The sequence below is a fragment of the Lichenostomus cassidix genome, chromosome 8 (genome assembly GCF_008360975.1).
Source record: "Lichenostomus cassidix isolate B80296 chromosome 8, HeHo_3.0, whole genome shotgun sequence".
In the NCBI taxonomy this organism is placed as follows: Eukaryota; Metazoa; Chordata; class Aves; order Passeriformes; family Meliphagidae; genus Lichenostomus; species Lichenostomus cassidix.
The window spans coordinates 19,579,683-19,603,726 of NC_139489.1; positions in this window are offsets into that span (position 1 = coordinate 19,579,683).

Consider the following 24,044-nt stretch of genomic DNA (forward strand, 5'->3'; position numbering starts at 1 on the left):
CTCAGAGACTTTTCCTTCACACCTTCTTGAAAAAAGTTCTGTTATTTTTTGTTTTGTCTTCCACCAGGATGAGGAAAATATTTCTGCATTTTTCAATCATTTTGAAGAGAATAAGATAGTAATGGGTGTCAAATGATAATCTGAATATTTATGATGTAATATATAGAGAGCAATTTAGAACATTTACATTGCAAGTATTTGAAAAGAGAAGTCAAAATAAAAATGATGTTATCTAATTAGACAGGTCTTAACAATTAATTCCAATTTTGCTTAGCAGTTGAGGAGTCCTCTTTGAGGCTACACCTTGATCAGGTTAATTGGATACTGAAGAACCTAAGAGAAACCCCTTGGCAAAATAAGCGTTTGTAAGTTTAAATGTTGTGACATTGTTTGTAGGACTGGTGAAAAACACAGCCACTAAAGTGCACTTTGCAGAGATGGAGCAGTTCAAAATATTCTGCCTAAGCAAAACAGCCTTGTTTGGCTTAATATTTGTATAGATTCAAGTTCATTCCTTTAACAATATCACAACTATTCAGTGCTTTTAGCACAAGCTTTGAGACAACTGTTAAAAGAAGTACTAAAACATACCAGCCCACTACTGCTGCAGCTTACCTAATATGTGTATATAGAACTGGAAAAGTTTAAATTAATTGAGAAGTCGCGATCATTATAGTGCTGTCTTGTTAAGCCACTGCCAATTTTTAACATAAAAACCTTTAGATTTGTTGTAATTATTAAATTAGCTCTGTCTGTGCTGGGAAATGAGAACAGTTTTTAGCTACTGTAAGGAATTCTTGATCATGTTCCCTCATAGCTGAGTTCTACAGAAGGCTACAGCTTCTGCTTGGCACATTTATTCCAGTCCCTACCCAGACACAGAAGATTTCTTCTGAGTGTTTGAAGGTTAAGAGAAACAAAACCCTCCAGGATTTGCCAGGAGACAGGAGTAGACAAGGGGAAGAGCCAAACCCATGTGAACCTGACAGTATTCCTCAAAGTGCACCCCATGCTTCCTTCTACACGTCATTTCGTGCCTTTAGCCTTATCTCACAATCCCATATCCTGCTGATTGCTGGGTACACGTCCAGCCAGGCTGGGGGTGACCCTGGCATGCATGGCCATGTGGCACATAGGATACTCCCCTGCCAACCCTTGGAGTGGCACTGACCACAGAACTAACACCAGCAGGCAGACAGGGGTCCTCGGCAACCCCTTTTCACCACTGTGTTGGAGAAGAAACCAGGTGATGGGAAAATTAGTTCCCCAAAAATATTTTTTAAAAAACCAAACCCAAGAAACCTTCTTTCCCCATACTTTCAAACTTCATTCTCACAAATTTGGGTATTGGTCCACTTCTTTCTGAACATGAAACAGTGGATGCCAAGTTACATAGACACCTCTGAAAAATAAAATTTTTTAAACGTCCTACAATTATAAGTGATTTGCTTTAATCTGCAAGAACTGATGTTCCCTCTAACACAAGTAAAGCAGACTCTCCTCCCTACTCCCACCTTGCTTTCTGTCCAGAGCTGCACTCAACATAAAATGCAGGGATTGTCTTCTTGGTTTCATTTCGATTTGTCATTATAGAAATAACTAACAGTAATTCACAGGGAAATTTAAAGTGCAGTAAATAAAAACTGAGTATGAAAATCTGGAAAGTAAAGATTCCACTACTTTTTCTCTTTTTCTAATCCACCTTTTTTTTTTACTCTCACAGCATGCTATCATAGAGAATATATAAAATAAATAAGGAATTTACCAAGACCTAAACAGGGTTCCTAAAATAATTTCAACTTAATAGAATTTTTTAAAAAATTGCAGATGAGTATTCATAAAGACTTTAAATCACTCAGATGTTATTTTTCCCTTTCACAGCGTTAGTCACAGCTAAATAGTGTATTAAATAATTACATGGTTTGGGCAAAAACGAATTTGACATAATCACCACTGCATATATTAATATTCTAATTTTACAGTTTTGTTTAGAGTATAAGCAGTATTACAGTTATAAATTAATTATGCAATGGTTCCTCCTTTGTGTGTTAACTACCTGCACAAGTAATCAGCCAAGAAAACAGAAAAAAAAATTGTCTGAAAAATTCATTTCACCACACTATTCTTTGATCTCTTTAATACATTGAACATTCATTAACTCTTGATTATATTTTTGTTATTATATTCTATGTGTAGCTGAAAACAAATCCAGCTTCCTTCAGGCAAACATTTGCAATCTAAGAAAGTCAATTTCTATAAACATAATCCATCTTAGGCATGAAATTTTAACGCACGCCCTCCCATAAAAGACAAAATCCACAATCCAAATGCCACAAAGTAACAAATTTCAGTCTAATTGTTTATTGTTATTCTGTTATAATTACACATAAAATAATTAATTAGGGATTTCCACTGGATAGAACAGTATCCAAATTTCTTTTCATATCTTGGGCAGACTAGGTGACCTCTTCAGAGAAAGCAGTACCAGGTGAAGTTGCCTCTGTATCACTATGATTCTGCCTAAATTAAATTTATGCCTAATTCTTTTCTTATTATTTTAGACTATTCAAGCATCTTCCAGATATATAGCAAAGTGTGGGGCTTCCCCCACCCCCTTTTTTTTAAATTATTATTTAGGAAAGGTTTTCTTAAACAATAACTCTCCTGCATACTGGTTTTGCAATTGAAAAAAATACTCATTTATATCAGAATTCTCAAGGTAGCAAGAGAAACACCATATCACAGTACTATCATAAGCATATATGCAAATTCAATTAAGACTGGCCTTAAGGGATGTCTAAAAACATCTCAAGTGAGAACAAAAATTAGCAAATTATTTAAGACTGCAATAAGTATCAGGAGGTCTGGAATAAATGTCTTCCATGGTTACGATTCCAGTTACCTACATTTCTTCAGCTTCTTTGTAACCACTCCCTAATTTCAGGAGTGGTTCATTTCAGTAACCACTCTCCTAATTTTAGGAGATCATATGTGCAAAATTTCAGGGTTTTCAGATGCCAAAGAAAATGCATATAGCTTCAACAACAGATTTTGCCTTCACAAAGTTTAGCTATTGCAGAGGTTTCTCCTTGCATATATATGTTATTGTGCACAATAAAAACTAAGGCTTTGAGAAGACTGAATCATTAAAAAGAACATTGGACTTTGCAAGAATTTACCTCCTTTAGAAAATAAAACAAACAAAAAAAACCCCACAACATTATTTTGCACAGAGGATGAAGGAAGAAAAGAGAATCAGCATCTCTAAGGAGTAACCTATCAAGGAGAAAAGAGTGTGTCACAGATAGTTTTCTCAGATGGCTGTTACTGTTAGAAACAAATTAAAAGGTCAATCTTGTCATGCAGCAAATTAATGTCCAACAAATAAAGGACCATAAGAAAGTATCACTGTTTCTTGCATGCCTTGTACTGCCAGAGGTAGAAATGACCTCTGTGGGATCTGGGCTGAGCTCTTGCAGAGAGTTTTTTTATTCACATTACGTGTCACTGAACTGCAGCCACCTCCCAGAAGAAAGAGAGCTCCCAGCCTCTTCATGTGTCAGAATAAAGGCTTGTCATGGGTCTAGGCTACAGGACAGACAGTGAAATCCTAATTTATCTAATAATTCAAATGAACATTCCACTGATGTATTCTGTAAAAAGAGTCTTTCACCTAAGATTGACAATTATTAGCCATTATCTACCCTAAGCATTATTTTGTCTAAATACAAAGATTCTGAAGTTAATTGGACAAAATGTAGATCCTGTAATCCATACTATTCACCTCATTAGTGTTAAGCCTTTCCCCAAGCCTCCAGTTTAATTGCAAATGTTTGGTTCACTGAAGCTAATATCCTTTTTGTCATTGTTTTTCAGCTAAAAATCAACAGAACTCTGCCAAAGATATAGATTACCAATAAAGGTTTATCCTTTTATAATTACTTCAAAGCTTGTACCAGGCAAACAAAAGTCATTATTATGCAGGCTAAACAAAATGGCAAAGGATTTTCTGATGCTGAATATTCAACAAATCAATGCAGGCAAGCTGTCTTCATACACACATTACAAGACTTTATAAATTTAAGGCATTTTAGAGCAGCATTTAGATGTTTCCGGTGTTCAGAATATTGTTCAAGAAGAAATATGAACAGCTTTTGAAAACTTTATAGCTTAATACATTGTTTCAAAAGCCATTGTTTTCAAAGAGAATAAGCCAAAATTAAAGTTTTAACTTCTGAACCTATAATTTTTGAATTCCTATTTATGATCTTAATAAACCTTGAAATGGTTTTATAGATACAATATTTAATACTTTCACTTCTTAATCTGATTTATGATACTCTGAACATGTAAAGCCAAGAATTAACTCAACTGGTCACCTAATCCATTATAAAAACTGCTCCCATTAGGTGAAATCCAATGGGAACAAGAGATTGCTTTTGTAGCAAAATTAATCACCTGCAGATAATTTTCTTGAAAATGTTGTATCTCTAATCATATACCTCTATTCTATTAAGTCCTGAAATGAAAACAAAGCAAAAAGGGATTACATTTATATCCTGTATATCTACTGTATAGTCTCATATATTGCCAGCATGGAAATGAAAGGTATATTACCACACATAATATAATGAAATTATTATTAATTTCAAACCACTACTCAAGCACATTTACAATTGAAAGTAAACACTATGGATTCCAATTTTTTCTTAGGTTATTGATATTTTCCTGACAGTAGCTAATTTCTATGACAAAGATTATTTTTCAAGTTTCCTGTGGATATTATGGATCAAGTAGTGCACAAAAACCTCAGAACCTTATTTTTTATATCTGCTGATATTCTAATTGTACTGGCAGCAAGTAGCACAACTTGCACTGAGATAGGAACGTCCTCACTGGCTGAGAGGCTTGCTGCCTTGCCAATGCTATCAAGGAAAGAGCAACAATAGCAACAAGTTAGCAACAATACTAAAGGGAAAGTATTAGTCATAGGGATGTGCTTTGCTAATCCCATTTTATATCATGCTGTAAAGCACGTGAAGTGTGCTTGGCCCAGGAAGACACATTTATGCTGGAAACCACAGTTATGCTTATTCATCCGATCTATCCTCAAAACTCAGCATGGCCACAAAAATTTATTTTCAGGATTATGTGTTACCTAAATTCTCTGATTGCTTTTCTTAAGCTAAATACCAGCACACAGCTGAAGATGTGAGAATTTACTCTCATACCCTGTGTGACAAAAAATATTCTATTATGGGAGGGGAGAGAGAAATGAGATCAAAAGGGGTTTGGGAAAAAATAAGAAAGAGAGGATCCAGGGCTAAAAAATATACTGATGCAGTCTTAAATGTATGTTCAAAGAGCTTTGTACAAAAAAAGAAAATGAACAGAGTATCCTATTCAGATGTGAAACAGACAACTGGAAAGAGCTTCAGATTAAAGAAGATCACACTTCCTTAACCACCTGGTGATAGAGTACTCCTTGGTCTCTTCAAAGCCATTTAAATTGCTCCTTATAGATGCTGTGATTTGGGCAGGCATAAGTTCAGGAGAACAGAGATCATATTGCATCTTTCCAACAGGAAACTACAGATATTTTATAGCCATGCTGGTATGTGAACTCCAGAGGAAAACGCCAAATGGGAAGTGATGGTTTCAGAGTGATTTACATCTATTTGTTTGAGAATACAACACAAGTTATGAAATACTGAGGTTTTAGGCACCACTCTGACTCTCCTACTTATCGGTTTCAAGGGATTTAGTGCATTCCAGTGAAACTATCTGTCACCCTTTGGAAATACAATGAAACCAACTCTTTGGGTTATATAATGAAATCTTTTCTAACTATTTTCCTAAACCAGTCAGAAAAAAATAGTTATTCTGCCTCATAGCCAATCTAGTAGAAAAATCTCTCTTTGAAATACTTTGACTGATAATAAACTCTATTGGGAGAAACAAAAATATTTTGTTTAAAAACCATTTCAGAGCAATTTTTTCATCCTGCAAATTAAATCTCCATATTATTTCATTTAGCATTTGACTAGAATGCATTACATGACACTTTCCACCCTTTAGAAGAGTACAGCATTTTTTGTGCTATGTGCAACTCTCTGCTCTCAAAGGAACAGCCAGACAAGCCTGGTAGCAATTGGCATTGAGAGATCACTGGCCCAGAGGAAGCTATCCACCAACCTGGACAATTACAGGATTTCTTATTGTCCTATAAAAATGGCATAGTCAATGGAAAATAAATTCTCTATAAGGGGTGGTCCCGTAGACAGGTATGGGGGGACATTGGAACAGAACACAGCAACACACAGAAAAACCCTCTGATGTAGAATGAAATATGTTACTTTGAGATAGTTTTTCCCCAGTTTGTTTTCCACTAGTTAGGTTATTCATTTGGCACTGAACTACCTGCTTCTCAAGGGTACCATAGTCGCTCCTTGTTACTTTGTAAGTTGAACCTGACATTTTGTTTTGCCTTACATCTCAATTTCATTGTCACTCAGACCTTTAGAAACTGTTGATGCAATACTGTAATCTGTTCTCATAGTGATATTTAAATACTATGTACTTTACTCAGAACACTCTGATAGGTCCCTTGAAACCTCTTGTCAATATGAATTATCAGTCATATTTTGTTTCCTTTTAATCAGCTCCTATTCCTCAATATCATTCTGTGAGATTACTGATTTTTGCTCCTGCCTCACTGTAACCAGATATAATTTAAAAACATAACTTTAAAAAAATCAGTCTGCTTTATCCTACAGTTCTTTCTTTTATCAAATCAGAACTGATGTTACAGAGGGTATTAGATTTATTTATACACAGCTATTTCAGCTTGGCTTACTTGTTTTGTCAGTTACTTAAAGAGATCAAAAAGAAAAAGTTTACTGGCATTGTTCTGTAGTAACAAACACATCCAAATATTAATAGAACCACAGTGAATAAAATAAACAAGGAAAATGAATATTAGCTTAAATTTACAGTTCAAGTTTCTACACAGGGTTTGCCTGAAAGCTGTGGACATGTCAATTCTCTGCAAGCTCAGGAACAGCCATAAAGATTGCCATTGAAGACTACTGCACGGATAGAGCACACCTCTCCTCCCAGCACATCTCACTGCTGCGCTCAGCACCAGCACATGCATCATCCATGCCGAACCCAGGATGAAATTTACACTCAGAAGATTTTACAAACTGTGAAGTTATGAGACCCCATGAAGGACACCAAAGGGAAAAAATAGCAGAAGCACCTTCATAGGCATGGATTATAACACCAGAGGTAAAAACTGCAATAAACCTTTAGGAACACACTCTATCAGCATTAGTATTATTGCCACAGAAGGTCTTAATCAAAAGTCAGGACTCGAGAACAGAACAAAAGCATGATCAGTCTGAAATTTCAGAAACTGCAGACATGAATAGCAACTGAGCTGTTTGCCTCCCTGCTTAACCTGGTTTAGAACTTATTCCTATCCATTTTCATGGTAAAGACAACACTGAATGAAAATCACCTTCCCTGGTGAATACTTATTACATTTCATATGTTTAAGAAAAATCTGAGCACCTACAGCTCATACTCAGCCCAACCCTTAAACAAGTCTTGTATTGTGCACCAATGCTAACTCCTACCTTCCCTCCAAATATGAACAAGAGCAAAAAAAAAAAAAAAGAAAAAAGTTAAACAAGTATATTTTGCAAAATATCATAGTGGGTATTTCATTTTCATACACTATGAAGATTCTGTAATGTTATTATTTGCCCCTCGATGACAGTATGTTCTGTTCAGAAACACAATACTTCTGCATTGGCACAGTGAGGCACTGCAGAGCAGTTACAAAAGGCTCCAATTGAAAGAAAAAGTGTGATTTGGTTTTGGTTTGTTTGTTTGGGTTCTTTTGGGGTTTATTTGTTTGTTCATGCAAAGAGAGCACCACAGCATTGGCTTCTGGGATGCTTTAAATATTTTTCAGACAAGCCAGAGAACTTTTTTTCCTAAGGAGAAGTTGAATACTTGGATTAATTTGCTAATACAATGAATGTGATATAGCACATAGAACTCTAGTTCCCCAAACATTATTAATTCATTCCACAAACATATATTCAATTTTTAAATAGGAATAGACACTTTAAACACGATAAAATGGAAGAGTGAAAAAACACTGTGTACTTATCATTTACTGTTCACACTGAAGACTACAAAATTGTTTCCTTGTGATTCAAATTCTCATGACAAATAACTGCACTGTCATTTCTAGTGTCATAGCACATAATACTGAATGCATTGCAAAGCAGACCATAGTTGATCATATACTCAAGCAAAAACACCTGACATAAAAATACAAGAAGCAACTGATTTCTCAAGTCAGCAGCATTTTTCAGTAGGGCTTCCTCTATGTACAATTTTACCTTTCCAGAAACACAGTATAAACTAAAGGATTTTTCTCACACAATTTCCTTGTGCTCAGACTTAATGCCAAAGGTATATCAGTACTTTCTAAATGAGCTTACGAAATACAGATACACTTTCTCAGGTTAAAAAATAAATTTAAAAAAAAAATCCTAATCCAAATCATCTAGAGCCAGACTTTTGTACTACCTTTATCTGTATATTTTGATACAATTTAAGCAATCAGCCTACAGAAATTCTATTTTAGTACTATGTTACCACTTGCCAGTTATTAAGTAGCCATTAATATCAGTCTCCTTCAGGGAGCTGACTGAAAACTTGCAAAAACATTGGCAAAGCAACAGTTCTGAAGCTGACTGTTCCACAGAGTAACACTGAACAATCTGCATGGCTGGCCCAAAGCAGCTGCTTTGTTCATGGAGGGAAAATTCTCTCTCCTGTATTGGATGAATTCTTGGCTTGTACAACATGAAGTCTACAGCATGAATGGTTCTCTAAATATTGCTGAAACAATGCCAAAATACATTTCTTACCATGGAAAAGACTAGGACACCCAGTCTGAACAGTTACCAGCTTCATTCAGAGAAGCCAAACAGTATATTTAGGATGGCTGCAACACATAAGACATGTTCAGCATTTGTAGCCATCTTTCTTGATTTTATCACCAGAATTGTGTGGTACTCAGCATTCAATTCAGATTCATGGCCTCCAGAGGCGTGCAATTACATCAGCTATCTTTTCTTAGATGAAATATGCTTTACAATATGATCCAGTTTTCATATAGACTCTGAAACCAAAACAAACTAAAACCCAAACTCTCAGAACAGGCAGCATGAGGAGCATTCATGTGTCAGTTTGCACAGGCACTAAATGTGAGGCTGGGAGGAGAGGAGACTGTAGTTTTGGATAGGGTCTGTCTTAATATCTGTCCTTTTGTGAAACCATAATTTATTTTCAACTGCCTCTGTGAATGAGCTTCCAAAAAGTGTGTTGATATTTTAGGATATTTAATTAACTAATAATAGGAGATGTTACAAGCAATCAGATTTATTTGTTCAACAATTTATCATTTGAACTAATGCTCAGCTTCTTTGAAATATTTGCATGACTTTCCAGGGTTTTTTTACTCAAATGCTGCACTAAGTTGCATCCTTTCTTAAATCTGATATTTTATCTTCATCTTAAAATTTTTCATTTTTCCCAGAACAAACTGGCAAAGGGAGCAAACCAGTGAAGAGATCAGCACTGGAACTGTGATTTTCAAATTGATTCGTAAGCAGCCATAACACAAAGCAGACATTAATTTACTGCTGCACTGCAAACCTCTGGCTAATTTACCAACCCAGGCACTGTGCAGTGCAGAAAGCACTTGGAAGGAAAAAGTCAGAGAGAGGTCAGTGCCTGAGCTGCAGCTCATTTCCACTGAAGCCCTGCACAGCCCCTGGCCCCAAGCAATGCACATCAGACACTCCAAAAAGTATTCCCTGGCCTGTCTTTCCCAGCCCAACGTGACAAACAACAGGCATTAATACAGATTTGAAAAGCCTTGTAACCATTCTATTAGTTCAACTAATTCAACAGTATCTGATTTGATTGCAAATAGGCTTCTGCTGCATCTGCAGACCTGAACCACCACCGTTACTGTTGTCAGGCAGGAGAAAACTCTCACTCAAATCTGTGTCAGCACCTTCGTTGGGAGCACTTAGAGGCATCTAAGAGCTTTGTGGCAGTTTTGCAGGCATGGCACCAAACTCCTTGCTGTACCTACCCTGAGAGCCCGTAAGGCTTCAGTACAATTTTTTCCAAGTCCTTCAGCTACCTAAATGTGAGCAAACCTCCCAAGACAGCCACTGCAATAGGTGGGGGAGCCTGTTTCTATGCTCCTTGGCCCCTGGTACCCCCACTCCCAGACTGCCATATCAAGGTGGGAGCTGTTGTCCTGATTAACATTTCACCTAAATGTTAACATTAATAGGATACTATCAATAAGGCCTAAGGAATACATAGAACAGTCAGTCATCTCAATTGTGTTAAGTCTGTACAGGCATGGATGGAAAAGGCAACAGAAAATGGACAGGCTTTAACTTCTGCTCTTGTCTTTTGCTACGCTACTGCAATCAAAGGAATTGCTGGCTTCTCTCTTCCACAAATCTATTGTGAGAGGTACATCTTTGTGATTAGAAAAGCTGCAAACCCAGCATTCTCTTAACCCAGTAAGTCTGTTTTTCAGGACAAAGAAAGTGCCTGTTCCCCAGCTTTGAGACAAACTTACTTCTCTCTTTTGATGAAAAAAGGATTTTCCATGACCCTCAGAGGCTGCATGTTAACAGAAGCTATTTCTGCTCAATCAAGTGGCACAACAGGTCCCCATTGTGGAGAAAAGAAAGCTAGGGGAGTTCAAATGGCTCAAGCAGGCACACCAAGGTGATCTGTAGGAACCTCCGTGCTGGCTTTGTGCCTCCACTCCTCGCAAGGTGAAGGGTGAAGGCAGACAGGAGGCTGCACCAGGGTAGTGTGCAGAGCATCCTCTCCACAATCCCAGCCCAGTGGCAGCAAAAAGCATTACTCAAATATTTAAGAACAGAAAGGTAGAAAAGTAATACAGTTTTTTTTTCCAGATGATTAATGAAATTAAATTTCGGGTCCATGACTCCTTAAAAGAATACAGTTTCTTTCTAGCACACAGTGTTGCTTTGGACTCAATGCATTAAGACACAACAAACCAGTTAGGAACCCAGGTGAAAAAGTTTTGATACTCTGAAGTCTGTTTCTACATCAGTGTCATGGATCAAAAAGTATGGAAATTATTCATTTGTAAACATATTCAATTGAAGCTAATTTCCTTTTTAAAATAGCAGTGTATCTTGTATAGCTTCTGAGATAGCAAAAAAAGCAATGCATACATTTTTGATCTGGGATTTAATTTTATATGTTTAAGCACAATTTGTTGGCTTACAGCACTAGTTGGGTTACAGCAAATATTGCATTTTAAAACTTTATGGAACTAATTTATAGCGTAGGGCAGGCACAGACTTGATCTCCTGGCAGCAAAATTTTATGTTTCCATTTCAGCAATACTGCCTAACACAATAATATCAGGCCAGCAAATCTTAAATATAAGTTAAGCTAACATGATCCATTGCCTTATAAAGCAAAAGTACCCTGTGGAGTCATGCTGAATATGCCAAGTGATTTTTCAAAATTTAATCATCCTAAATGTCAGATAAAGGTGCTTTTGCTGTCATTCTTTAAAACCAGGAAAGAAATCTGAGTGTGCCTTCAAGTTATACAGAAAACTGTTCGAAAATAGCTATGTTAAAATATTAATCTGATGTTTGCTAAATGTAAGGAAGGAAATATTGATGTGCTTTATTGCAAAAACAAGAATTGTATATTTTTCCCAATAAAGATCCCTGGTTTTCATATCTATGTAGATATTACTGTTTCTTTCTAAGGCCACTTTATCATTTGATGATGCTTCCACAGTAGATGTTGTACAATGACAGCAATGATATTCTGATAAAAAAATTTCAGTATGCCTCTAATTAAATGTGTGTTGACTTTAGCTCTTGAGTTGATCAAATAAACTAGTTGGAATGTTTCATAACCATGCTCTTAAAAAGCTCCACTCACGCAATGGAATTGACATGAAGACTATTCACTAGAAGGCTGCACAAGAAAATATTATATCACAGACTCAAGCTCTGTGTGGCCGAATAGAAAGTAGGAGTTGAATTTTACTGAGGAATTTGAATATTTGTAAAATAAATTATGACTTATTCAGAGGGCCTCCCCTAAGGCCATGTTATTGGGGTGAGGGAGAGAGGATGTTCTGAATTATTTTTTGGAATTTCATGTTTAGAAAGGGTGAATATAATTTTACAAAATTAAGTAAAAAAAAATAACCAGCATAACTGACACTATAATATCTCAGAGAGAAATAGAGATAAAGAAATAATATGGTTAGATAAACTATTAAGTTAATAACTATTTTAGACTACAAAGAACTGTGGATGGTGTCAATGGATTTCAATCCCCCCATTCTCTTTACTCTTTATACTAATGTCATGTATAAAATACTTCACATTTACAGTTTCCATGCTACCACATGGATCAAATCAGTCTGTAAAATGCTCCATGTCCTGCAGCACATACCATTTAATTTTAGGAGAATGACAGGCTTGGAATAAGCTTTGAGCCATCATCAGATCTTTCAAAACCTGTAACCATACTTGGCAATTTACACAGACAAATGAAATGCACATAATGAGTCATGGTCAAATTCAGGTAACACTCCTATAAACGAGGCTGTGACAGAAAACCACAGCAGACATGAGGACTGCAGTGTTCTGTTTAGCACACACTGTCTTGCATTCAGGAGCAGTGGAATGTTTAAACAAAAACAAATCATCCTCCTCCTCCCACCCAGCATGAAAAAAACCCCAACACACAACCAAAGCAAAAACCCAAACCAACAACAATAAAACACATAAAACCCCCACAAAAAGAACAAATGAACCACAAAAAAAAAAAAACCCAAAACAAACAACCAAATCCACACAACAAAAACCCACCACACGCATCAAAAAACAACCTCCCTAAAAATTAATACAAAAACCCACAACACCTTAAGACAACAGAGGCAATGCCACACCTTGAAAGGTGCTCAGAGTACCTATGGCTCTGCCTGTGGCAATGAAAGTTGAGGAGATACCAAAAATCCTGCCAAAAGATATTCCCAAAAATTATGAAACCCACTGAAGGTAGAAATACCTTTTCACAGTGTGCATGCAATGCAGCCATGCTTTTGATGAATAAATTTCTCATCACTTTTACAGCAGTTCACTGGTTACTTAATTATTTGTATATATATTTCATTCTTTGCCCCAGGAGACATAAACTATGTTTGTGACAAGGCCTCAAGTAGGTTTATAAACATGAAGACAAACACCTTGTGTCAATGAAACTCAACCACAAGACTAGAAGCCTCCAGTGAGCAACTAAAGAAACCCTGCCATTGCTCACCATTTCTACATTCAATGACTATGAACAAGACATAAAAGGCAGCTCTAGAAACCTGGTTATACACTCCAGACAACCTTTTAGTCAACTTGTGGCTCCAAGTGTTCAGATGGGCAGTGGCTGGAGCAGCCATTTAATCCTATGGACTGTTTCCGGTATCTTAGCTAGGTGGGAAGCAGTACAGTCTGTGTACAACCAATACTCTCCTAACATGTAATTCACTCTTTCTGAAGCATTCTGCTGTGTGTGTGTGTTTGAAGAGGTGAATTCACCTCTTCAAACTGGGACATGGTCTGCACTACCTTGTAGGGTGAAGCATTCACAGCCAGTTTACAGCAGCTGCTCTGACTGTGGAGGGAACCACACTCTCATGTGCTGGACTGGAGAGTTGAATTTGCTTTATCAAAAATATGTAAAGCAACACAATTGCCACATTGTGAAAGTCACTGCCCTTTGGTAATCCCTCAGTGAATTAGCAGAAGTCCAGAGGATGAAAAACACCAAGCAATAGACACTCAGAGGCTGTAATTGCCAGAATAAGCATTTTGCTCTGCATGCAAAAGAAAAGAGTTTATGCTTGACTGCATTTTCTACTAAACCCACAAATTACTTGTCAGTTCATCTTGTTAAAAATTACAATATTTATTTACTTTATTGCAGCTACACCGCTTCTAATATGGATTTACTTGTCCTAATTACTTGTGTCCATATAGCTTATCATCTCCATCAATTTTATTTGTGTCATTGAAATTCTTCTCAAATTTTCTTGTTGAAGACAAGAGAAATCAGAAACATAAAATGGATTAAATATATATGTATTATATAACCACATCTCAGTCATTTTTACTTAACTTTTCTGATGTCCTGATTCTATTATTTAGCATTACCTTCTCATTTAGCCTGTCAATCCACACTACTCAGTGTTGGTGACCACCAGACTCTGATCCAAAAGTTTCTTATTCTTTTCTGATTATTTTAAGACAATATATGTGCTCACAAGCCTATGCAATTACTACATGTAAGGAAAATGCTCCTACTAGCCACAAATAAAATCAGTTCACAGCAATGGATTTAAAAGCATTAAAAACATAAGAATAGCTTCAGTTTAGATACAAGTGATGGCACAAGTGGAGCAAGACCAAATAATTACTCCAGGTAAATAATTTTTTGACAAAATATACTGGAGATGGAACGAATAGGAAATGTTTCTGAAGACATCTTGATATAATTAAGTTGTTCTGCCAGACACTGCCAAAGTTTTACCTGGCCTTCACCTTAAGTTGTGCAACACAAGCCTGTGAGTTAAACAACAAGACACAGAATAAATAAAAGACTTGGAAACAGTCACACACATTTGTCCTTTTAAGGGTGGAAAAGATATAAAATATGATTTCAGATTTGTTAAGCAGCACAGCATAAATTAACAGTGCTGCTGAAGATCTATTTCTACCAGCAATTTAAAGCAAGGCAAAAAGTTAATTAAAGTCTGGCAAGAACTTGCCTCACATACAAAAAAACCCCAAAACACATTAAGTAGTCCATTTACCTTAAAACATAAAATAAACTTTTGTTTTCAAAAGACTAGTGAGAGGGTCTTAAAGACAAAATCACAACAAATAACTCTGAGTTACATATAGCAGAAAGAATAGATCATGCCTCATATTTCATACATCTGTAAAGGAAGGAAGATCTAGAACTAAAAAAGAAATCATTAGAGAGCTAAAGGTTCATAAAAGCAGCTAAGATTTGATACTTTGCTTATATTAGGAACACAGAGTTTTCCTTAAATCCAGGTACGAAACTGAAAGTTTCATTTTTCTTAGCTGAAATGACCTATTCACGTGGCAGTCAATCAGATTCCAGATGGATGCAACCTGCAGCTCAAAGAATCATTCCCTTGGGGCCAGGTGATCACATTCTCAACAACTTAATCAAGAACTTTCACACACCCAAGGGCTTTCCACTTTACAAACCATTCAAAATTCTCTCTCAGCCAGGTATCCTTGTGGGATTCCTTACTTATAGCTTAATCAGTGGAATGAGGTCTTTAATGCCAGGATGTAGCTTCACCTGGGAAAAATCCCTACAATATTGCAATGAGGGTTTATGCAACAATCTAACACATTTTGGAAAAAAATATTTTAAGCATGTGCTGCTGCTATTGCTACAAAAGACAAAGTTTGTATTACTTGTATTATTTTTGTGGGTTTTTTTTCCTTAAACCAAGACAACACGCCCAGTCAAACAAACTGCAATAAAAAAATGTAGATGTACAGTATTCCTTTTTGATAATATATTTATTCTCACAGCCAGTTGCTCCAAGGTTTAGCAAATAATCTGGATGTGGTTTGCAGAATCATCATCCTGCCTATTAAGCAGATATAATATTCAGCACTGCAGGAGGCTGCCAAATTGGAAATCATTATGACTAAATCTCATAACAAAAATTAATTCTTTAGAAGTCTATTAATTTGCATTAAATGCCAGTATGCATACCTTACATCATACAAAAATGTGTAGTAAAGTGTATATGTAACACAGAGCATATTTATAACCTCTTTGTCCCTTCTCTCTCTCTCAAATCTTTCCTGGGTTGGGAAAAAAGAAAGCTGGAGTAGCCACTGAGGATGACACACTTTTTCTATCAGCTTTGTGTCCTCTCCAGTTTTGCCATAGCAACTAAGTTAAATCTTCCTCACTTGGCATCATTAGCTTGATGCTTTGGCTGTGGAGAAAAGAAATTGTGATTTGAGAGGGTTTTGAAGCCATATGATTCCCTTCAGATTGGAATCTGTCATTAAATCCTTAGCTCGGGGTCAGTATCAGCGTCTCTGGCACACAGCAGGCTCCTTCCTTTGAGGCACAAGCATGGGCTGCCAACCCCCAGTCTCCATTTCGTGCTCTGCTGGGCTCTCTGCACCTCTGCAGTCAGCAGCCCAGCTGTGCACAGAGCCAGGGGCTGAGCTGGTCCCTGCCCTGACACACAGGGAACAGCGTCCTGCACAGACCGTGGGGACAGGGCTGGGACAGATCCCGGGACAGGAACAGGAGTTGGATCCCTGGGATTGGGATTGCAGAGCCTGGGCAGCTGGCACAGCACAGAGAGCAGAGCAAACCTACAAAGACCTCTAATAACATGAGCTGTCACCAGCCCAGGTTGTTGTTCTGCTGGGATCTTCTTTCCCCCTTCAGCAGAGGATATATTCTGACAGAGCAGCTGCACAGGCTGGACAAGGAGCTCTAAAAAGCCTAATACTGGGACCACTGAGGACCACTCCCTCAGCCTTGGTGATTAAACTACATAGAGGCTTCTATCCAATGCTACTGATCTTCTGCCTTACAATGGAATTGAAAGTTAGGGCAGCTTTATCTTAACTTTTAGCTAAATTCCAGTATTTTCAATAAATTCTGTTCATAAACAAATATTTTAAGCACAATATGCCAAACATCCTAGAGCCCAAGACAACGTCCCCTGAGATGAGTTGCTCTTCATTCACCCAGAAAAAAGAGCAAGATTATTGCTAAAGGATTATTAAAACAGAACATCATATTCACTGAAATAAACAGAAACCTCACATTTAACTCAAAATAGTTATGATTTGTGACAACATCAATAACACTAAGTGCAGCTTTAAACTATTCAATAAAAATTATGCTGGTTTTAGAGAGGAGTATTTAAGAGAAGAAAGCTATATACTAAACAATAAGATTACACCATTTACACAAATAACTTCTGTGTTTTTCTCATCATAGGAATCATGTCATGCATCACTGTGCATAAGCCATAAGAGCAGGATGATGAGGCAGTCCTAATAACAGACGAGAGGACAACTTGCTATCCATTTGGCAATTCTATCCCAAATAGCCCATTTCCCATTCTGAATTCTGCTCTAGTTCCATTAATAAATATCATATTCACTACAAGACAGAGCTGCAACTTCTTGCAGGGCAAGAATTATCGATAAAAATGTCACTTATTTATACGAAGCATGTCATCCATTTTCAAATGAAAAAGCGTTGAAATACCAGCAATTTTATATACTTCCAAGACAAAATTTCATAACTTTTCACTTTCAAATAGCATCATGTCTAATTTAATGTTATAAACATTAAAGATTTAAAACGAATGCTTCTCTGTCAAGTATTTGTATTTTTCCCCTCCAAATGGTACTATTCAAAGTGCCTCTAAAAAAAAACCAAAACAAAACTAAACCTGTTTCAGATTGATTTATTTTTCTTAATTTCTTTTTAGTTTCCTTTTGTTTCAGCAGTCAAGCAAAAAAAATCCATTATTTGCCTAGTTCTGCTCTGCTATACTTAATGTTCTTATGGTGCTCTCAGAAGAGAGCACAGGACAGCATACCAATCACTCTTGGCAATGCACTGGATACTCATGTGTTCAAATCAGGGGGACCTCAGTCAGCTTTTGGGGTCACAGGAATCACTCATGGCTGACCCACAGTCAAGACTGTTCTGTATGCTAAGCATTCATACCAGCAGGTCTTCTCAATGGAATAAACTGTGTCTAATTGTGATTGTAGCTGTATTCAGAATGGAGACTAAAATATACCAGATCATCAAGGATTTGCAATGAAAGCTGTAGGTATTATTCTCAGTATTCATTCTCTTTGGCACATGTTCCCTAATTCTGTCCATGCACTTTGAGATACTGCAGGTAGTGATGAATATTTGTGACCTATATTCAAAATATTTTGACTTGCTCTTTGATCCTTCTGACATACCCAGCTGATATTTCTGATGGGCTTGTGCTCAATGAGTCCAATCATATTGCTAAGTACTTTCCTCCTGTTTCTATACTTGATTTTTTAGCTCATGTGTTTCACTGGGTTCCTTGGTTTTCCACAGACCCAGCTTAAGCTAAAGTCCTGTCATTTAATCTTGCATGTTTGCAACAGAAGATTTCCTCTTTGTCATCTTAGGGCAAGAGCTGATTAGTTGTACCTCCTCTTGGGGAACTATAAGGATAGGAATTTGGAATAACAATGTGGAATATTGCTTCTATGCTTAGCATGTACTGAGCCTACTGCAAATTTGGACAATGAATCTTCATGTTGTAGTCTCCTGCTTTCAGTTTGTAAATGAGCTCTCTGCATACCAAATTTTATAAGAATACAAATGAATATTTTGTTAATTAAATGTCTATAAAAAAGCTCATCCTTTAAATTTAACCATTAATATTCAGGAAAGAGAAAAACAGCAAGATGTAATTTAAATCAACAGTATTCTGAAACAAAATATTTTAAAAATTCAGTGTCCATCATGGTGATACAGCACCATGAGTCTCATCAAAATCTTGAAAATAATTGTTCATAGGAAGCATAGTTTCACCCTTTTCTGCCTTTTCTATGTTGTTCTTATTTTTTTTCTTTTACCTTATTCCTTAATCTGAGATTGAAAATAGGCATTATTTGCATTTTACATTGCATCTCACATATACAATGACCATTTACTTCAACTCTTCCTCAGCTAAAATTATTTATTACAGTTCAGATTCTATTATGTACCAAAAAGTTTTAAGTATAAGCCCCATAACTTTCTCAGACAAGAACTCTAGCATCTAATTCAGCTTTTTCTCAGAAATATAGTAGCCATTAATCATCGCACAAAGCACTTTTTTGCTCTCTCTAGGCAAAATGATTCTGTAGCACCACCTAGTGAGATGACATCACTGTCTGTGATGGAATTCTGAACTCACAATCAATATTGATTTGCCACTTCCACTTTTGGAGAACCTAACTGGTTTCAAGATTGTAATTTGAATTCCAATACAAAGTTCATGACATGCAGTGATACAAGGGGTCCCAGGAACCCTTTTTTGCATGTTCAGAATGGAATGAGTTCATTGCCCACTGTGGAGCCAGAAGAGTGTTTTGACCACCTCCTTCCCCTCTACTTGAGGTGTGTGCTTGGACAGCACAGTGCTATCTGCCAGTTCTTCAGTATTCATTTCTACTTCTCTCTTACTGCAGCATTGCTCATTAAAAGCATACTCTGAATTCCTTCACTACCAAAGACTGTAAAAATGAACTCCATGAAGGCCTCAAAACTCCATAGTATTACTGTGAACAAGCAGAGGACTTGAAAAAACAGTGTCCACTATTTAGTAATGAGATCTTTCAACCCCAACAGTTTTCACCTATTAGCAACCTGATGTGTGAGGTCTACAGGGAAACTGAAGAACAGCAAGTTCTTTAGTTCTTAAATCTGAAGAAAACTTTCCCCTGAAGTCCTGTGATGATCAGCATATTGGCATGAAGTATGAAATTTGATTATTCCTCTCTTAGCATGCGTAACTACAAAGTTTTAATAAAAGTCTGAAAATCCTATTTTACTGAAGGTTGTTTGTTCCAACCCCGTAACTGAACCAGTGAAAAAAGACTCAGGCATGAGCTGATTTTTAATTGCTTCAGACACAGAGTAGGGATGCACCTGTTTAGGGAAGACATTTACTGAAAAGGGGTAAGCAACATAAAATGCTCCAAATGTTTAAATTATTCTAATTACCCACGAGTTCCTTGAGAGATGCACAAAATGAAAACTACTGGAAAACACTGTGAGAACCTGTAATGTCCTCCTTAGGCTGCTTAACAACAAAGAAACATTGTTCTGACAAGCAGTGAAACAGTGTCGAGGGAGATGGTGTTGAGCCACCTTGGAGATTCTCATAACTCAGCTGTCCCTGAGCTGCCTGACCTGACCTCAGACATGGTCATACTTGAGGATGAGGGCTGGGACCTGAGCCACTGCAGCCTCACAAAAATGGATTCACACTACTATTCAGATTCCTCATTTCTCTTTACCAATCCCAAAACATCAAAGCAGCAGTCCTTGGGAGAAGTAGTGGAAGAGAAACTGATTGTTATGAATGTAGAAATCAAAATATTATAAAACGTTTATCCATCTTCTAATTTCTGAAAGCCAGATATGACTTCAGACTAAAGCAGCTTAAACCAAATGCTAATGGTGGCAGAAGGAAGGCTGCTTTGTATGACTTTGTACAAGTCATTCAGTAGCTCTCAGGGGAAATTAACCATACAGTATATAAATTTAAAGAATCCAACCCACACCTCACCTTTATATACTGTAATCAATCCTTTAATCAAAAACTTCTGGATTAACCAAAACGTCTACTCTATTTTCTACAACTGAACTGAAACACACCTTTATACCAGTTAATTTTGATTGGAAAAAGCATGCAGGTGTACAGCAGTCATTAAAAGCACAATGTGATCAATTCACGCTTCTATTCACATCATGTTTGGATAGTTTCTGTGCTGCTTCTTATTCAAGACCACACATGCCTAATGCAAACCTTTGCTTTCTTTTTGATGGATTTCTGACATTCTGCTCATGAGTCTATTATCTGGCTGCTTATCAGTCACTTTCTTGAGCTCCCCATACTCCCACTGCACAGCTACAAATAAAACACCAAACTGTTTTCAGGCCACACAAACAGTTTGTCCTGCACAGCACTCTCACCCCATCAGCACTGAATTGACAAAATAAGACTACCCAGTCAATGAAAGGCTCCACAGAATGGTATTTCCTAATTGTCTGTTCAAGCCTAAGTATTACATATCTGTAGAAACCTTTCCTAGAAAAAAAAGGAACAAAATATTCCTTATTCATGACAGAAAGGAGGATGTGAGTTGATACTTTGAAGCCAGCTGTCTTTCTCCAATTTTTCTGCCATCTGCTTAAGAACAGGCAGCTCTTAAAAAGGGATTTGCTCCATATTTAATACTCCTCTTTTAATTTTAAATATTTAATGTCATTTTCCTATTTCTATCTTATCATATAGCATTTCTCTCTGTTACAGCTCTATATGGATCTTTACCCACCCAAATATATTAAATGTTTTCAGCATGAAGGATTGGGCTATACTTCAATACAATGACAGGCTAATGTTTTCATGTCTTTGGAATGCTGGTACACCCATTTGACTGAAATGTTGGAAAAGAATGAGGTACCATTTGCATTTCTTTGTCCCTGTTATTGTACAGTTTTGAAGTAAAAGGAATGCTTAACTATATTAGTAGTGAAGCTAACCTCTACTAGCACCATGATGTTGAATGTGATCTAGTCAAACACATAAGCTGAGAGTTGAACTGCCATAGGTAACTCAGCACACAAATCTGCAATGAGCAGCATGAGAGACAGAAAATAAGTGATTTGACATATTTCACATGTTCTTCCTGGAGTTCAGCTTTGTGGGACAACCTCCAGAACTGGTTGCAGTGCCAGCTGTGGACCGTAGGGAAATCATCCTCCTCCCCAGCAATTTTCCTGCCCATCTGCCCAAACTGTGGCCTGGCTTGCAGTGGGAGCTGGGCTCAAAGCTCAGCCACTCCCGAGCATAGGAAGTTATTCATGACTACACATCCATGGCTAATAGCTCAAACACACAATAACCAAAGGTGCCTGAGAGTGTGATCAGATAATGTGCTCTGAAGGCATTTGAAATGCAATTAACTGTGTCTGATATTGATAAAACAATTATCACCTGCCAGTAATAACTCATGAGAAAATTTTATCATTTCTGGAAGATCAGCATATTTTGCTCAAGGAAGTTAAAAAATAAAAGGACAGATTGACAGAAAGAGCCATTCTGGTCAGATACCTCACCAACTGCCAGAGGGAAAATTAACCTCAGGTGCAATGCACAAATTGGATGTTAAAATCCAAAAATAAGGTGTCATTTCAGCACCACTCTCTTTCAGAGAGTTAGTTATGTCATTAGTGCAAAGCCCAGAGATAAGTTATCCTTGGGCATAGTAATAACTCACAAACACACAAACCACTCACATGTGTCCAGACAAGTCTGTCAAGGACAGCAGGATTTTATATACCTGTGCAGGTGTACAAGTGCAGGCTGCTCCACAACACCCACACAGTTTGAGCCATTTACAGCAACTCCAGCACACTCCACTCCTTTACTTTTTTGGGTTATTAGCTACCCAAATGCATCACAGTAAAACACAGTACCTCCACCTTTTGTCCCTGAGAAGCATGATGATGCCATCATTAATTCAATCTCAAAAAGAAACAGAAGAGGAGCAAGTATTTATTCACTTTTCCTCAGCTATTCTAACATTGCTGCTGGCATTTCTGTCACTGCAATTATGTTGCTGTTTTAAGTACTCTTGCAATCAGATCTGAACCTTACAACCAAGCCCTTATCTTTTAACCAGTTTTCTTCTTCCCCAGTAGAAAAGGAAACTGAAGATCTGGCCACAGAGAAAACAGAAAAGCACCACCAATAAGAGCGAGGCTTCCAATTCCTGATCACTGTCTACAGAGTAATTTTGCTTTACAAATTGAACTACACTTTTCAAAAAAAAAAAGAAAAAAAAAATCTCATCTAGCTGATGATATATGGGGAACTTACCACAAAGCTCAAGGCAGTGCCTAGCAACAAAGTGCTCAGAGTAAAATAATCACTGCCAGTATTTTGTAATAATTCCAGAAGAAAGAGTGAGAATCAAATGGATTTGATTCTTCAGTGTAGTGTCAAAATACTTTAGCATACCAGTCAGGGACTGTGTTATATTTAAGTCCCACACCATACATGATTTCTGTATTAAGTCTCTAGTACAGATTAGCTATCCCATGTTAAGTATTTTAATAACATTACACTGACTTCACCTGATTAGAAACACTCAAACCACCTCACGATCCATTTGGTAGTCCCGCTCTACCAAATTACTCTGCAAGCATTCTTTCCTTGATCAGAATCATTTTCCTTTAAATGAACTCATTGTGATGCAGGATGTCTATGTATTCAGTAACATATAGCATGGGGAAAATAATGGCTGTTTAAATGACATTAAAGTCCTGCAATTGAAACAAATGATATGAATAAAATATCAATTAGATGTTGATAATAAGAGACTTTATGCAATTTTCTTCCCAAAGGATCAGAAATCAACAGCCACAGCAGCAGTGCAAGGTACATTTGGGAAATAGAACACCCATAAAAATCTAAGTAATCTGAAACACTTCACACAGGAAAAAGCCAAGTCAAGATGTTTGAGCTGTTTCTCAACTACATGAAACAAGGTTTTTTGTCTCATTGAAATTACTGTCACGGTGATTCCCAAAGGTTTCAACAAGAAGACTTGACTTTCTGTATTTCAAAGCTGTTGTGCATTGGGTGGGTTTTGCTTTTCTTTTTGGTTCCCCACTCCTGCACACAACAGTTTATACCAACTACTTTATACTATTTATGTTCAATCTAGTCAATTCTAGGCAGTTCCTGCTGCAGAGAAATCACTGCAATTGCCAGATTGTCCACCCAGGATGTTAATCAACACTTTTAGGCACATAATTTGTTCTTATAAATTGGGCAATGCGCAGCAGCAGCTGCCAGAGGGAGTCTCTGGGACAGTCCAATATTTTCATCTGTGAAGCTCCGACAGACATGAGTCAAAGGCTTTGTTCTGAAGCTTGCTAGAAGTTGTGAACCCTTTCCAGTTTTTCCACTGTCGTATTTATGCAGAGAGCCATTGAAACCATTATTAGGCACATATGCACAGAGCCCTGACACTCACCTACCTCGCAATCAGAGCTGTAAATACCCAAAT